Source organism: Malaclemys terrapin, chromosome 6 (genome assembly GCF_027887155.1).
Source record: "Malaclemys terrapin pileata isolate rMalTer1 chromosome 6, rMalTer1.hap1, whole genome shotgun sequence".
In the NCBI taxonomy this organism is placed as follows: Eukaryota; Metazoa; Chordata; order Testudines; family Emydidae; genus Malaclemys; species Malaclemys terrapin.
In genome coordinates, this window is record NC_071510.1 from 122,368,453 (window position 1) to 122,386,630 (window position 18,178).

At 42.8% G+C, this 18,178-nt stretch overlaps 1 protein-coding gene across 7 annotated transcripts in view; it reads right to left on the reverse strand.

Annotated features, from left to right (window-relative positions):
• Positions 1 to 18,178, reverse strand: part of LOC128839830 (urea transporter 2-like) — a 419,837-nt gene that overhangs the window by 195,034 nt on the left and 206,625 nt on the right. For 2 of the 7 annotated variants that reach the window (XM_054033136.1, XM_054033131.1), the window contains exon 1: positions 7,973 to 8,090. The exons of the other annotated variants lie outside the window; for them this stretch is intronic. The gene's annotated coding sequence lies outside the window, so the exon portion shown is untranslated. Of the gene's footprint in view, positions 1 to 7,972; positions 8,091 to 18,178 lie in introns of those variants that run through there. 7 annotated transcript variants of the gene reach the window in all.

Consider the following 18,178-nt stretch of genomic DNA (forward strand, 5'->3'; position numbering starts at 1 on the left):
TGTATTTGATCAAGATAGTTTATCATTACTCCCTGCCCTGGTGTGTAATTTGTCAGTCCCCACCCACGCTTTTTAAATCATCAAGCTTTCTTTGAATGCAGAAACAGTTTGTTGTTCTCCTTGCGTGTTTGTCTGTTACAATTTTGTGTGAAGAATTCCTGTCAAGCATACTGCACTCTGGAGTTTTCAACGGTGCCTCCTATGTTATTTGGCCATGGGGAAGATGCTGTCTGTATCAATGGGTGTTTACTTTTTTTTTTATTATTTTAAAAAGAGAGAGATGGAAATTCAAGAAGGCATCTGACAACTAGCACTATTAGCAAAGGTGATTGGAAAGCAAGAGGGGACCAAGATGAATCCAGAGCGAAGGCAGGAAGCCCTGATTCATCATAGAATGTGCTCAAGAAGGATTCCACTCTTCAGATTATGTTTATTTCAACCTCATTTTGTTAGGAGCAAATAAAACCCAGGGTTGTTTTGTGTGTGTGTGTTAAACTCTGATTTTTTGACATACTGGGAGAAAAACCAACTGTGTGTGACTAATGGCGATGGAACAGACATCATGGGACAAACCTCATGAATTTCCAAAACCTCATCGATACAATTTGGAATTAAAGGAACCAATGGAGAGAACTTGCCTTTATGGTTGGGGCTGTGTAAATGCCAGAGTTTGGATGGCAGGGACTGGAAGTGAATCAAGGTTTGAGTTCACAGGGAGCTCTTTTTAATTCATTCATCTTTCCTCTGTTCTAATGAATAGATTTACACCATCTGGCTTCAGTATACAATGTATGTGGTAAAGTAGCAGTGGCATAGGTTCTCAAGTTTACACGCAAGAGCCACAAACCTCCATTTGGATAGAAGGCCAACACCCACTGATGCAGTATTAGATTGTAAATTCCTCGGGGCTCTTTGACTGTGTCTGTACAGCACAGAGCTCAAGAATCTACTGAGGATATTAATCTACTGTATTAATATAAGTATTAAACAATAAATAAGACTCTGTTTGACAGCAGCCTGGGCAAAGTTTTCAAAGTTGGGTGCCTAAAGTGAGACATTTCAATCCATATCTGGGCACTGCCGCACAGGGTGTTGTGGGAGCACAGGACCTTTGAAAGTTGGCCACTTGTTTAGGTGCCTAAATATTAGGCACTCAAGGTTGAAAAAGTTGATCTATACTGGCAGAGGTGGTCACTAGTATTTTTCCCTGGGGGTGTTACAACCCCCACTCCACCCAAGGTCCTGCCCCCACTCCACCCCTTCTCCCCCCCAACCCAAGACCCTGCCCTTGCTCTGCCTCCTCCCCAAGGCTCCCGCCTGCCCCCCGCTCGCTGCTCTCCACCCTCCCCGAGCCACCAAACTGCTGATCAACAGCACGGCCGAAAGCTACGGCTGGTGGGCGCTGAGCACCCACTATCTTTTGCTCCAGTGCCGAAGCACCCACAGAGTCGGTGCCTATATAGACTGGTATGTCTCTAAAATCTTAATCCTATCATACAGAAGCTGTGACAGAACACTACAGCTTGTTTGGACCACACTGACCACAGCTGAGAAAAAAGTCTCACTGTGTGTATAAAATCACTGGGAAAAAATTGTTTTCAAGAGTTTTTGAAGATGGTTTGCTTTAAGAGGTTTGTATTTTCTGGTATACGCAGTACTTTGATGATAAAACATGGATTGGAGGCTTTCAAGGTGTTCTTTAAACAACAGTTCTCTCTAACCACCATGATAGGTAGGTAAACGTCATTATTCTCCTCCAAAAGGCTGACTGTCCCACCTACAATGTCACAACATGAGAGAGAGCGTTTGGAGTAGAATCCAGTACTCCCAGAAACAAAGGGGACAAAATATATTACTGTACATTCTACAAGAGGAACAAGGTGGGCGAGGTAATATTGGACCAACTTCTGTTGTTGAGAGAGACGAGCTTTTGAGGCGCTCTTCCACCACCAGAAGTGGGTCCCACAAAAGATTTTACTTCACCCACCTTGTCTCGCTAATAGCCTGGGACCAACACGGCTACAACTACACTGCAAACAATGATGTAAATACTCTGACAATCCTGGGGATTTATGTGAAGTGTCACAGGAAGAAAGTAAATGTGGCTTGGTGAAACTCTTTAAACACTTTTCATTGCTAATATTTTGCAAAGTAATTCTTGGTCAGTTTGTACAACATGTACTTTGCTTTTCTCCCATTTCCCACCTCATTTAATTGATTAGGGCATGAAGACCTCAACAGGTTAAAACTTCAGGCTACATAGGTTCAGAAAAGCAGACACCATTCCATTAAACTAGTGAAACATTCAGAATCTGAATATCCAGGTATTTCTGAGAATACATCACTTTGGCAAGATTTAATCCACTATGAACTATTACCAGAGAGAACTCAGTGACAAAGAGAATACGCTCAGAGAAACAAAAGTACCCAATTTAATTAAAATGCTCCCCTTTTAATTCCAAATTATTGTCATGTTCTAGTTCACTCTTTGGGTGGAAAGCATATAATTGAATTATTGCCTGTTATGATGGATGCACTCTAACACTACACAGTTGTTTAAGAAAGAAAGTGCTGAATAATACTGTATACGAATGAAACTGTGGGAAAATCAAGGTAGGTGAATGTAATTACTTGACATCTCTTTTATCTATATCTCAGGGTTTTATATTGCTGCCCATGACTGTGGTACCAGAGTGTCTCCCATGTAAAGTCATTAGCAACAGTGAAGTCCCCAGGGGGCTTCATGGAGTCTCTGTCTCTTGGTAAAAACTCTACTTGGGCTAGGGACTAATTCTTTAGGTTTTATTAGTTTTCTCTTTTTGGAGGTAGTGTGGTTGGAATTTAGGGGTAGACCGCTTTGTCCTCAGCTTTCACATGCTTAATCCTGGACCTAATGTTGCTTATAATACTGTTACGGGGTCACTGGTGACCAGAAATGTTCAAGATCTTGGCATTATGTTTCATTTGACAGACTGCACCTGCTGGCAGCACAGAGCTCTCTAATATAATGCTGGGGGGTTATTTAAGTCATGACTCAGAGAAATACAACCTATTGAATCACAACCACAACTTCATTCCTCACCCAAGTTATTCTTTGCAATGTTCCCCCTCCAAGTTCTGTACTGGCCTGACCCCACTTAGTTTGTGGGAACTGAAGGGAACCACAGAACATGGTCACCTGACTGTAGACCACCAACAGGGAGCTCTGTGAGAAGAATTTCGCCCATGAACGAGAATACATTTCTTTTCAGCAGACCAAAGCCAGTGGGAGTTTTGCCAATGACCTCAGTGGAGCAGGAGTTGGTCCAGACAAAGCAGTTGCATTCAGATGAGGTAGAAGAATAAAGTGTTCATGTATTTTACAAACTAGTGAGCAGGTCAGAGACTGACTCCCTGATTTTGTTTTAAGTAGAGTATCATTTCTCTGTTGTCAGTATTGGGACAAAGGCTTCATCTATGCCAAATCACCAATTTTGGATCTGAGTTGGAGTAGATGGACTCTAATCACAGGAATTACAGAATTACTCTATTGCCATAGGTTAGCATTTGCTAGAGCAATGGACACAGCAAATCTGATGTGTTTTATCTATCTCATTGCCTTCGTAGTCAAAATAAAACACTCATGTTTATTTAAGATTGTATTGAGTTTGGGTTGATCTTTCCTGAGCTTCAAATTCCCTTACACAACTGAATCAAACTAAACGTCAGGCTACCAAGGCAGCAGGATCATCTCTGCACACTGAGCTTTGGCCACAGTCTGAAGAGCAATGATTAACATTGAGCTGTGCTAGTGGGAAAATAACGTCTGCCCAAAAATCTATTACCTTTTCCCTTCTTTCATAGGCCTTTGCAGTCGAGTTGTTGCAAGTTTGCCTAGAGATAAGCCAAGAAGATTCAGCTAAAAGAAAGCATGGTCTTGTGTTGAAGAGCCTAGACTAGGATTCAGGAGATCTACGTTCAGTTCCCACCAATTCCACGGAATTCTTGTGGGCAAGTCATTTAGTCTCCTTGTGCCCGTCTACAGCACCTTTCGCCTTCATAGGGTTGTTGAGAGGATAAACTCTCAGATGTTTGTGAGGGCTCGGAGTCTATAATAATGGGGGTGCCATCCAGAGCGGGTTCCAAATATAACCCATCTCTCTGGGTGTCCCTGTAGCTATACCCTTTGGGGTCATAACACCAAACACAAATTGACTAAGGCAGTTAGTCAGCCCACATGCTGAGACAGTGGAACTGCTGCCCTGCACCTTGGGTAGGGAAAAGTAGATTTCACCTGCCTAGAGCCTAATTACTTTGTGTTGGCTCATTCCATAAGTCACGTGGTATTGTTTCTGTTCCCTGACTGGATGGACTTGTGGAACTGAATTAATTCAGTGCAAATTTCAAAGAGTATTATCAAAGACTCATTTTGCAATTTGCTGCAGGAACATTCAAACATTTGATCTTAACATTTACAAGTATTCATTGTAGCAAAGTTCAGGTGTCAGTGTGTGGACATGAAAAGCTTGGGCATGTGTTTAAATTAAAATTTGCTTTCAAAGTTGGGGAAAATATTTGCAGACCTTCCTCCTCTGCACAGGGGGGGTGGGGAGGAAGGGAATGGATCAGTGTTCACGTTGCATGCCCCGTCAGTTCCTGGCCTGGGCTGGGAAAGCTAATGATCCAACCAGCAGACCAAATTCGGTGATGAATACTGGTCACTTGCCATTTGAAACACGTTGTGCGTATGCGAAGAACACAACCATAGCTAGCACAGTCTGGATACCAGTGTAGTCAAGGCTTCAGAAAACAGCCTACATTTTCTGCCAGTTTAACTCTACCAGTGGTGTTTGGCCAGAAGAGAATTTAGACCACCATGTTTTTAGAGCTCTTAATATCAAGGGCACTCCAAGTGCACATAAGAGGAAGAGGTCAAAAACAAAGCACAATTTTGTACGTATGCAAAAGAGCCCCATCCAAAAGAAATCCATTCAATAAAATTTAAAGGCAGGAAATTCAAAGCTGAAAAAAGGAAAATAATGTGTAATTAGGACTTGTGGACCTCATGGCCACAGGAGGTTCTTGAGGCCCAGAAGTTTGCTTGATTCCAGGAGGGACTGAACATTTATATGGATAACAAGAATATACGAGTTAGAATAGTTAATACTAAAACAATTTTGAAAGGGATCTAAAACCTTATGTTTCAGGATTTAAGACAATATTTAACTATTCAGAATGAGGATGAGACATTCACAGTGGTGGATTACCACTTATCTGCCTTTTGCAGGGCTTGCTTCAGAGGAAAGTACAGTATCTGTCATTGACCAGTGTTGGAGACAGGATATTGGAGATGGACCATTGGTCTGGAAATTCCTGCATTGATCTATGATTTTCAAATTTGACAATGTGCACAAAATTAGAAGAAAAATAAGAAGTTCATTTACTAGGAGTGCTTTACCTATTTCATGTTATTGTAAGACAATTTTACAAAAAAGTGGAGAATAACAGAAAATAAAACTACACTGATCTACAGTGTTTTTAAAAACAATCTTCAAAACCACTTTATCATTGTCATTGCCCCTTCTATACCATCCATCCTCTTTGCTATGTAATAACGCATTGTAAAATTGTGCACCAGCCTTCTGTAGATACCCCAATGGGATCTCTTCTCGTTTGTTCTCTTTTTCTCTATTTGCTATCCTAACTGCAGCTGAAAATTGAGTTGGTGTTTTTAAACCTATTCACCGCTACCCACCCAGTGTCAAACCCATGACCAAGTAGGACATCATTCCTGTTGACGTTATGTGACCTAATGCTCTTTACTTTAAATTTGTCTTTAGTAAATTGCACAAACCACTGGGATTGCCCATGTTTGCATTATTCCAAGCTTTAATACAAGCTGTTTGGATTTTAAATATCTCTATCATGAATTTAAATGACTGGGCCAGTTTTTCCACTAAAGTCCATGGAGATACATCATGGATGAATTTGGTGCACTACATTTTTAAAAATAAGATCCGTGTTTTTAAATAATAATTTATAAAATGTGCAACTGAAGCTGATTAATACAGCATCACATTGCTTAACGGCATCTTAAGATTTCTGCAGCCAACACTACATTTGGAATAAAAATAGCCACAAGATTACTTGGATTCATGACTCCCTACCATAAGCAACCACACACAATGGGTCGAGTTTGTGATATAATTCACAAAAGTACCTCTCTTTCACTGCAATATCTAGGTATCAGCACAAGGGAATAGGATGTAATCCAAAACCTACTGACTTGAACAGGAGTTTGAAGTCAATGGAGAATGGGCTTTGGTTAAGGCCCATAGTTCCTTCTGCTGAGAAAATACTGCACCAATCCAGCTTTTCAGACACTAAAGCATAATATTCCAATGTTCTACTTTTGGAGATCTTTTGGACGACGCTCCACTGCACAACTTTCCTCCCCACGTGAGAGGATAAGAATAAACACCATATGACAGATCTTAGTCTTGTTACTTAATGCATTACTGGAAGATGCTCAGATACTACAGTGATGAGCATGGTATAAAAACCTATCTAGAATAGAATGATGAAAAATACTGTAATATTGTCCCCTCCCCATTAGTCCAGAGAAGAGCAACAAAAATGATTAGAGGTCTAGAAAACATGACCTATAAGGGAAGATTGAAAAAATTGCATTTGTTTAGTCTTTAAAAGAGAAGACAGAGGGGATATGATAACAGTTTTCAAATATGTAAAAGGTCGTTACAAAGAGGAGAGACAAGAATTGTTCTTCTTAAACTCTGAGGATAGGACAAGAAGCAATGGGGTTAAATTTCAGAAGGGAGGTTTAGGTTGGACATTAGGAAAAACTTCTTAACTCTCAGGGTGGTTAAGCACTGGAATAAATTGCCAAGGGAGGTTGTGGAATCTCCATCACTGGGGATTTTTAAGAGCAGGTTGGACAAACATCTGTCAGGGATGGTCTAAATAATACTTAGTCCTGCCATGAGTGCAGGGGACTGGACTAGATGACCTCTTGAGGTCCTTTCCAGTTTTAGGATTAGCTGGGTTGTAGGTGGGTGTGGTTTAAGAGAGACTAAGGGACTAGGGCTGAAACAAAGGCTATCTCTACACTACCTTGCAGTTCATACTACAGTGGTAGGAATAACAACGCACATCAAAGTGTTGTGCTGTAATTCCCCTGTGTGGATGCTGCAGCTGTGAACTCAAAGGTTCCTATTTGACATTAATGCAATCCTATTTGAAGAGGACTACAGCGACAAACTAAGAACCTTTTCATTTGTGCTCAAGTGTCCACACAGGGGAGTTACAGTGTTGCAATTTGGTGTGCTCTGCTATTCACACCCCCATAGTATGAACTGTGGGGCAGTGTAGACAAGTTCAAATTGTCCTTTTGATGGGTGGTGCTTCCTGTTGCCAGTTCTAGCGGAGGCAGGTGCTGCTGTGTGTGAGGGCTTTGACTGCATTAAAAGTTGGTTGGATTTTTAGATAACGTGGCCTTTCCTCACTCCTTCAGAGACTTCTGATGTTATAATATCAAGATGACTCCATCAATAGGCAGGTGTACCTAAGGTTAGAATCTGCATTACCAAATGTGCAAGAGAATCCACTTTAGACTTGGTTCATCCATGTCTCATTAGCTACTTGTCAGATGCCCCTGACTCAAACGTACTACTACTACTACAATGTGCTCTTTTCCTGCATTGTTCACCATCCCCTTTAAGTCAAGGGGAGTGCTGTAGGTAAGAAGAGCATGGGACCAAGCCTATAGGCAGTACCCTTAAAATAAAAGGAAAGGTGTCAACTTTTGACTTCATGGTTGCACAAAGGATCAAGCTACCTAGGAAAGCTCTTAATTGATTCTCCTGAGCACTTACATTCTGGCCTGTAAAATCTAGGTAACAAGGTTGGGGAAATATCCCTATTCTCCATCCCCTTCAAATATTCCTACTGGGAGAGTATAAGAGGTCGGACTCACCCCTGCGGTGCCTCCTGCTGGTCTCTCAGGGAATTAGCTCGACCCAGCCTCCGGAGCACCCTCTGCAGGCCGATGATCCGCCTTGTCACGATTCTGGCCCCCCATGTCCCTCCCAGGACCCCGGTGCCCCTTGCTCTGGGTGCTGCCCCCTGGCAGTACCCACACACGCTGGGTCTCCCCTCCCTGGGGAACCCCCCACCCACTATCCCTACCTTGCCTCAGGATAAGGCCACTGCCAGTCTCCAACTAGCCCCCACTCCCTGGGGCAGACTGCAGTATAGGCCACTCATCATCGGCAAGGTTGGGTTTGGACCTGCTGCCTTGGCCTAGCCCTGGGCTGCCCTGGCCTAGCCCTGGGCTACCTTCTGCAACCCCCAGTACCCCTTGGCCTTTTCCTAGGCTGCAGCCTCGGGCTTTCCAGGCTGGAGCTCCCCAGCCTTTCCCCAGCCCTTCTCCACTCAGGTACCCTGTGTCTAGTTCCCTGCAGCCAGGCCCTTCTCTCTCTGAGTGCAGAGAGAGACTCTGTCTGAGCTCCTGGCTCCCTGCCTTTATAGGGCCAGCTGAGTCTGTTTGGGGTGTGGCCCCAGTTGCAGCCACTTCCCCCGAATAAAGCTCAGCCTTCCCTGCCCCAGCCTTCTCGCAGGGCTGTTCTTAAACCCCTCAGGGCAGGAGCGGGTGTCCACCCCGCCAGAGAGCTGGTCAGAGGGAAAGTAGAAATTGAATCTCTGAAAAGGAGATATCAGTGCTATTTTCCAGCATTCTCCGCCAGTGTCATGAGATGTGTTCTACTTTGATCTGTGCTCCGCAGCCAAAGTGCCTGAGCAATGCATACCACACTACAGCTGTAACTCGAAGAGTCATGGTTGGGCTCTTAATAAAGTGCATTAATTCTGGCTAATTTGCCTTCTCCCACTGCAGTAAAAGGAGACAGAACTGAAAGGGCCAGTCTCTCAGAAGGACATGAAGGGAGTCCAGGATGTTTGGAAGGATGTGAAAGGATTCAGGGGTTGGTTCTGACCAGCAACAGAAGTGGCTTCCTCTGATTCTCACTAAACCGAGGACAATCATGGTAACGATCAATGAGACATACTGAGCACATCTGATGTTGAAGACCAATTAAGTCACCAAAAATGTATGCTGCAGATCCCCGCATTTTATGCCCCAAAATAGAGACTTCTCCCAAACCATCGGGATGTGAACATGCATCTCTTGAAGATTTTATATTTTGGTTCAGTATCTAAAGTGAAACATCATGAAACTAGCTGCTCAGTCAGACGTTAAGAATAACTGTAACACACTGATAAGGCACCAAAATAAAGCCAGATGGATTTAAAGGTCATTCTGTCGGTCTCTCATCTAGCGAGGATTTTATAGCAAGCTCATTAACATAGTATCTGATCCCCTGCTATGCTGTTCCATATTTTCCATATTTGGTAGTGATCTCAGTAGTCATCTGAAATATATATTCATGTGGGACATACACACTATCATATACACATACAGGGGATAGCCGGATCTAGTGGATCAGGCACTGAGTTAGGGGCCAGGAGACCTGGGTTTAATTTCCAGTTCTGCCATTGACCTACTCTGTGACCTTGGGCAAGTCAGCTCCCCTCTCTGCTTCTCCCAGCCTTTGTCTTGTCTGTTTAGACTAATCTCGCTGGAGCAGAGATTGTCTTTACTGCATGCTTGTAGAGCATACAGCTGGTGCCCCATCTCAGTTGGGGTCTCAAGGCACTATTGTAATACAGATAATGGTTCCCACCATAGTTCTCAGCACACAGTGATGTTTAAATGCGAGGTGTGTGGTTTCATTTGGGAGGTAGTCACCTTGAACAATGAAGGACAGTTGACATGAATATCAAAGCTCTCATCCTGAAATATTCCAAAGCAATATACAGACTTTAGGCCAAACTGTGCAACATGAGCACTGATGAACACTTCCTCCTGAACTTAATCTCATGGACTTCAATGAGGTGACTTGCAGAGTAAACGCTCACCAACATGAATGAAGACTACAAAAGGCTATTTTTGAGTCATAATGATCCCCCTAGAAGAGGGCATGGGATAACTGGGTTACGTGCATACAGTAAGGTTTGGGTGAGTGGAGGTTAAAGGTAGACTGCTATGCAGATATGAGACCCGGTCTCTCCTCCTGCTTTCATTCTAGGAGGTAGAGAATTGAACTACTGGAATCTAAGTGGCCTGTTGGATCAATTAAGCTGCAAAATGGACAAACAAAAGAAATAAGTATCAGATCAGCTGAGTAACATGGTTATTGCAATTCAAGGTAGACAATAATATTTACAATAACTGACACTACCACATGGCCACATGTATTCTGCAGGAAGCTGGATATAAATCCAAGGCTACTGGAAAGAATGGTTGGAACATTTTTCCCCATCAGATCATGTCGGTTTGTTGAAAGCACAATGTTTTGTGAGGAGCTGTCATTTTCAGTGTACCTTCTGATGGAAACCAAACAGGTTTCCTGCCAGTTCAACATTTGGAGGCAATTTGTGAAGGAACAGTCTCCTTACAAACTCTGAAATATACTCCAAGTACCATTCCCACAGCATGTAGCTTTGGACAAGAATATTAGATAGTAAAAGGAAAGCACGGCTCAAGGACTAGGGTCCAGATCCTCAATGGAATGTAGGCACCTAATTCCTACGGAAATCAAATTAGGCACTTAAATACCTTTGAGGCTCAGGGCCTACGTCCTCACAAAGAGCTTGATTCTGCTCCCATTGACTTCTATAGTGCAGGATCAGGAACTGCATCTAGTACAAACTCACAGCACTTCTGGTTTTAGTTCTCTTCTCCTCCAATGCATTTCTAACTGCTCCTGTTCAAGCACACCTTTCAGAAGACCTTCCCCATAAGCCACAGCTTCCTAGAAACACATGACCTGTTTTGCTGTTTGCTAGCTATCCCGTACATATGCAGAATTTCAGGCAACGTACCTGAGGGCTGGATTGGGGCCTCTTTGTCTTTCAAGCCCAGTAGGAAAACCATGGTAATTCAAATTTTGGCACTGGCCAAACTCCAAAAGACAGTGATGTGTTGAGCAGATTGCATGCGAGTTGACTCAGTGTGCTTATGAGCTGATGCCTGCAATGGTTATACCCATTCGTTGATGAGAATTATTAGTGGTATGTTATTGTGATATATTTGCTAATTTTGCCTCGCTATTTTTACAGTCAGCACTTTACAGTTCCAGGAGGCGGGTTTCCATAAGGAAGAGAGCCCAACACAATGGGTCCCATCTTTTTGAAAAGTGGAACAAAATCCAGCCTATTTCATCAAAAAGAAACCCTAGATTTTATGTATTCAGCACATTGTGTGGAACAATTTCAGAGCTTTGGGTCATGAATGACTTATTTCCATTAAAAATAACAGTGTTATTCCTGGCAACGTGAGCTCGTGTGATTTCTCTTGCAAGCAAAGATCTGCCTATACATATAAAACAGCCTCCCCAATTTCAAGAGAACAGACGATGAGGAAGAGACACGGCTGATCTCTAACTTCTAAGCGATGCCGGCAATTTGCTTTTGCACTTTCCACCACTGAGATTTCTATTGTTGTTTTAGTTCTATTGAGTTCAGGATTAAATTGAAGGCAGCAATTTTGAAACTTGGCCTTGGGGGCCTCCGAGGCGAGGTTGTGGGGAGAACAGCTCATGAATAGACTGCAGGCTGGGGTCTGCAGGGAAATGCACACCTGCTACAGAAAAGCATGATTAGCCTTACTTCAGCACGGCTCATTTACAACAGGCCTATGAGCTCTTCCTCACCCACTTCTTATTAGGACTTAACTTGCTACAAGGTGGAAGCTGCCACTGCTTGGTGCACTGTGTCTGGGTTTTGACTATTTTTTTAAATAAACCTGAATTTTAAATCCTCCTGGAGTCTAAGGGCTGGTCCACACTAACCCCCCACTTCGAACTAAGATACGCAACTTCAGCTACGTTATTCACGTAGCCGAAGTCGAACTATCTTAGTTCGAATTTACCGTGGGTCCATATGCGGCAGGCAGGCTCCCCCGTCGACGCCGCGTACTCCTCTCACCGAGCAGGAGTACCGGCGTCAATGGCGAGCACTTCCGGGATCAATCCGGGATCGATTTATCGCGTCTAGACAAGACGCGATAAAACGATCCCAGAAGATCGATTGCTTACCGCCGGACCTGGAGGTAAGTATAGACGTACCCAAAGACTGACAAAGTCAGTGGAGTTATACCGGTGATGACTCTAACCCACTGTCTTTAGCGAGGTTCAAAACAGCCCACAGCTGAGATGAAAGTGCAGCGTTTGGCTTTTTGCCCAGTAAATAAGACACACTAAAAGGTCACACCCTTCCCCCCAAAAATCCTTGCTCAGGGGAAAAGGAGAAAAAAAAAATCTTTTCTGCGAGGTTAACTGATTACAAGGTGAAGAGTAGCAAAGGATTGTTCCTGAATTCTTCCCTGTCCTCAAACATAAGCTTGAGAACTCTAGGAGTCTGCATCACAAATGAAATGCTGCTGTGGTTTTGTTGAATTGGCACACACTGGTTGTAGCATGCTATTCACAAACCTAGGGTACATCTACACTACAGGGGGGAGTCGATTTAAGATACGCAAATTCAGCTACGTGAATAGCGTAGCTGAATTCGACGTATCGCAGCTGACTTACCCCTCTGTGAGGACGGTGGCAAAATCGACTTCTGCGGCTTTCTGTCGACGGTGCTTACTCCCACCTCCGCTGGTGGAGTAAGAGCGTCGATTCGGGGATCGATTGTCGCGTCCCAACGGGACGCGATAAATCGATCCCCGAGAGGTCGATTTCTACCCGCCGATTCAGGCGGGTAGTGTAGACCTAGCCCTAGTGTAGTCAACAATACCAGAATAAGGGTGTGATAGGTAGGAGTGCTGGGAGAAGACTGGTTTTTAAATCCTAGCTCCAACATATGACAAGGATCAGTATCCTTATTTAGGAACCTTAACAAGTGGCTTGGCATTCAAAAGCGCTGAGCACTCACCCGCTCTCATGGACGTCAGAGAGCGATGCTGAGTGTTCAACACTTTTGAAAAATCAGGTCATGTATGTAGGTGCCTAAATATGGACGCAGGAGCCTAATTTCAGGTTCCCATCTTCACCCCATTTTTACTGGGACAAAAAACCTGATCAGCGGTCTCAAACCATTAAACCAGACCTTGATCACACGACAACAGTTGAGACTGTTTTATGAGGGCAGTTCACTTATAGCTTTAAATTCTAAATAAGCATAAGTTAAATCATCTGCAACTCACACAAACCACCTTTCTTTCCTATTTAGCTCTAGAATTTAATGACCACTTATTATAAACAATACAGCAGCACCGAGAGGCTTCAGTCAGGACCAGGTTCCCATTGTGCTAGATGCTGTACACACGACTTCAACGACCATCAAAACCTCAACAAAAATTATTGCCTTAAGGGCCCGACAATGCCTCTTCCTGCAGGAAACCGCTCCCAGCCCCATTCTTATCAGCCATACGTCAATGTTCATAGACTTCAAGTATCATCCTGTCTGCAGAATGATTAACAAGTGTCAAGGCCTAGTTCTGTAACCTAGCAAAGCCTCCTGTCTCCTGAAGGGAGAGAGGGAAAAAGAGAAATGGAAAGTACATCATGTCGAGATACTCCCTCTCAGCATCATGTTAAAATTTATAGATAAAAAGTCAGGATTAAATGAGGCCAAATCAGCAGTTTTGGACTCTCTCCTCTAAGTAGAAAGACTTAGCTGTCTGACTTCTACTTGGCCGGCTTTCCAGGCCTGCAATTCACAGCTGCAGTGAAGCAAAGCAGGTCCAATAACGCCATTTGTTTTCAACTAAAAAAGAAGATGTATAAATGGATCATAGAAGAAGGGGCCATTAGCAGACATTTAGTCTGACCATAGCGAGAAGTACAGATGGTTCAGGGGAACAGAGCCAACTTGGCATTTATATAAGCTATCTTGCATCTCCTTCTCCTCCCCCTCCACCCCGGGCCAGCACTCAGATTGATTAAGAGGTCAAATAAAGGCTGCCTCAGTGCAAGTGTGTGCATGATATATAACAAAAATGTTCACCTCACAGTAAAGGCTTTCTAAACAGTATAAAAGACAAATCGATTTCTAAACTAATTCTGGGTCTGTTTAAGTCTTTTCTTCCTGGAAACTCTACATGACAAATATTTAGAGAAGTGATTGAAGAAATCCAGACTTAGTAGTGGAAGGAGTGTGGGAGAAAGGGAAGGGTGTTAGTTAAAGCAGGTGGAAAATATTATATACATATTTTAGTTATTTGATGGACAAAGCAAACATCCTTCTGGCAACTAGAGGAAGAATGTCAAATTTGAGAGGTATGCTGTCATCAAGGGACTAGGCTTCATGTCTGTCATATCAAAACCATGACAAATGGCTTTTTCACAATATGAGAAAAAACGAAGGCCATTTTTAGAACATCCTCTAACTCAATATATCTGTCCACATGTCTGACTATTTCCCACTCTATCCCTTTATCTCATGTGACTAGTACTGTGGGGTGAAATCCTGACTCTGCTGAAGTCAATTGCAAAACTTTTGTGACCTTTGGTATAGAAGCCTCATTATGACTGCAGTAATGCAGGCTGACTGAAGTCTTCCCTATGATGCATGGCGGAGCTAGTTATAAAACTCAGTTATCCCAGGTACCGTAGGGATGAATGCATTTAAGACCAATATTACTGGAGCATGTAAAGATGAATGGCTCATATAAGGCCTGATCCTGCAGACCTTATCAGATGAGCAATCTTATTGTGACACTGGCAAACCGGGTGCTAGCTCATGCCAAGGTCCCCATGTCTCAATGGAATAATGACAAAAACATAGCTGGAATCAGTCTGGCTCACCTGTGTGTTGGTATTGTTAAAATAGGTATTGGGAGTATAAGACTGTTTCGTGTTTACACTTTATTGAATGCTTGTGAGTTGCTGCCTGTATTGATCTCACTTATAATATCAGTGCCCCATATTGTAAGGTCATTGAGCAGTTGTACTGTAAGCCTCTGTGACTGTGTAATTCACCAGACAAGACAGAGACGTTAACTAATGTGAAGTGTTGGTCTCCAACAGAAGGTGCTTTGTCCTGCCCAACAGGGAAGGTCCATCGGCACCAGATGGACTGTTGTGGGACATTATAGAGGACAAAAGGTGTTTGTTGTTTTTCCCCTTCCCTCCATGAAGATGAGTCATGCAAGTGGATTCCTCATGTCAGCCAAGTTCTCAGCCCACAGCACAGGGGAAGAGGGGAAATAAAAACCTCTAACAAGGAGGAACTAGATCTCTGTCCTGCTTGGACTCTGGTGGTCAAAGCTTTCTAGGCGAAAGACTGGGTTAGACCCAAAGGACAGTTAGAGCTTGCTTATTATAGAAGCTTTTATTACCTTTTGAAACTTAAGATTGTAACTCATTTGTGTTTCTATGTTTACCTTGTAATCAACTCATTTCCTTTTCCAATTTAATAAATCTTTATATAGTTTATTATAGGGTTGGCTATAAGTGTTGTCTGTGGTGTAAAATCTAAGGGGCAACTGATTGAAAATAAGTGACTGGTCCTTTGGAACTGGATGTAACCAGTGATTCTTGGTTTGAGAGACCATCACAAAGGTATGCTTTCTTGGGTGGTGAGATAGTCCCCTTGGGAATTCCAATATGTTTGTGATCCCACATTAAGGCTGTTCTAGTGCCTGAGGAGTTCACACTTGATAACTGGTGGGTGAAATCTAAGTAGAGAACTCACAACCAATTTGGGGTTTGTGCCCTGCTTCCTAACAGTCTGCCCTGAGGTTGGTACTCACACTCTTGAGTCACTGCAAGCAGCTCAGCTTATGCTTTGCACCTTGACCACCACCAATAGCATGCTAGGTGGTTCAAGACCTATAATACGACAAAGTGGGATTTGTAAGGGGATTGTGTTTTATGGGTGTATGGTGCTCAGGGGGTGAGCCTACTATATGAATCAAGCTTATTTTTCTATGTTAACATTGGGTGATCACTAATCATCGGTTTACGGTATACTTGTGATTAAATTGCACTCAACTCCGTTACCATTTGACACTGCCTCCATGTTTTGATTATTTATTTTCAGAGTCACAATCAACCTCTTTTAGAGTTTTACTTTGTAAGGCTATTAAGAGACCCCTGGATGTATTTTGATTTGGGTAATAATTTTTAAACACCACCGACACTGCGATTGACATAACTTTGCAAGACGGTTGCTTTTTAGCATACATGACATCATTCTCCTTCCATGTTGGACACCTTTGATGCAACTTAATCTCACTGAGCATGCACAAAAGGATTGACTGCCAAATGCTAAAACGGAAAATCAAACTTGTTTAGTATAGCAGGCACAGATTTAGCCCATGTGGCAAAACCACACTGATGTGTCTGTACAAGGAGTAATAGGATTGTCCCATGTATGATTAGGAGGAAGAGCAGTCTTCAAATGCAGATGAACAAATAGATGTCTACTGAACTACAGGAAGCAAAAAGTAATATGAAAAGGTCACTGTTTCTATTAAGGTACATTTATAAATATGTAATAAAGGATTAATAAATGATGAATAGATATTATAAGCATGTTGAAGGCATGTGTAACATGATAAAGATGGTTACAAATACATCAGTATAATATGTGGTAGATGTTTATAAGCAACCTACTGACTTGGTGGAGTCAGTATCAAGCAATTGACTAACAATCCACTGTTTATTAAAATGATCATTTATTAACTCTTTGTAAGCTATTTATGAAGGCACCCATAGTATAAACTATGACTGTGACCACACTCTTCAGGGTCCAAGATGAACTACCAGGCAGACTCAAGTAGTATGCAAAAAGTCCAGAGTTTATTGAGGTAGTTCTCTGCACAGCTCCTGCACAGGGATTCCCTGAAGCAATCTCATTAGGCCCTGCAGGTCTGTCCCAGATGGCACAGACAGCAGCATTTAGGTAGTACTTAGGTAGGAAAACAGAAACAGTCCCCCAAAACAAATTCAACAGTCCTGTGTCAGGCTTACCTTCCTCCAGAGGGCTCTGGCAATCACCAGCCTCTACAGAGGTTCTAGGCTAGTCTTTTCCATAAGGAGCAAAGATAGGATGTCTGTTCTCTTCCCTTTGTAGCTGCCCCTTCATTACCAGACAGGGTGGGCAGGTGTCAGAGGGAGGGGCTGAGTGGGCCACAGTGGCTCATTATTCCTTGTTGGCTCAGCGTGTGGCTGGTAAACTCCATCACAATGAACATTAAAGATGTTGATCATGTGTTTAACAGAAAGGGATGCATTAAGGATGCAATATCACATTGATACAGATACACATGTGCTGCCAAAAGATAGACACACTTAATAAGGCCCATTAGTACAGAGAGAAAGTAAAAAGCTGAAGTTGACCAGATGGTAAAATGAGCTGTGACTGAGCGAATTCCTGAGCTGTGACTGAGCAAATGGGGGGGAGGGATAGCTCAGTGGTTTGAGCATTGGCCTGCTAAACCCAGGGTTGTGAGTTCAATCCTTGAGGGGGCCACTTGGGGATCTGGGGCAAAATCAGTACTTGGTCCTGCTAGTGAAGGCAGGGGGCTGGACTCAATGACCTTTCAAGGTCCCTTCCAGTTCTAGGAGATGGGATATCTCCATTTATTTCTATCTACTGACTGGTTTAATGGTATGGGCACCACACACACAAAGAGGGTTTCCTATGAGACATCTTCCTTGTAAGAACAAATAAGGAAGTCATGTCTAGATTTCAAAATGCAAGAGTATTTTCAGTTTTGCATCTGAAGTCAAAGGTTTTGGCAGGTTCATCTTGATACAGAAAGTTCAATGTTCTGTACCATCAGCTCCTAGGCATTTGTTTCTGGTAATGAGTGGTCTCACAGAATGTTTGTGGTGGAAAATTGGTCAAGGTAATAACAGACTATGAAACTGTGAAAGCCATATTAAACAAAACAACATGAAAAAGCAACAGCTGGACTTCAGCAAAGGACTATGAAATTGTGAAAGAATCAATTAAATGTGAAAGGAGTTTCTTATACAGAAATAGTTTTAAGATCAGTTATAAAACAATAAGAGGAAAGGAGGTGGAGGAAGAGAAGTTTGAAGTAAAGGACCACCTATTTCCAAAAACAAAATTTGACCAGTCAATTCAAACAAGAAATTCAAAATGA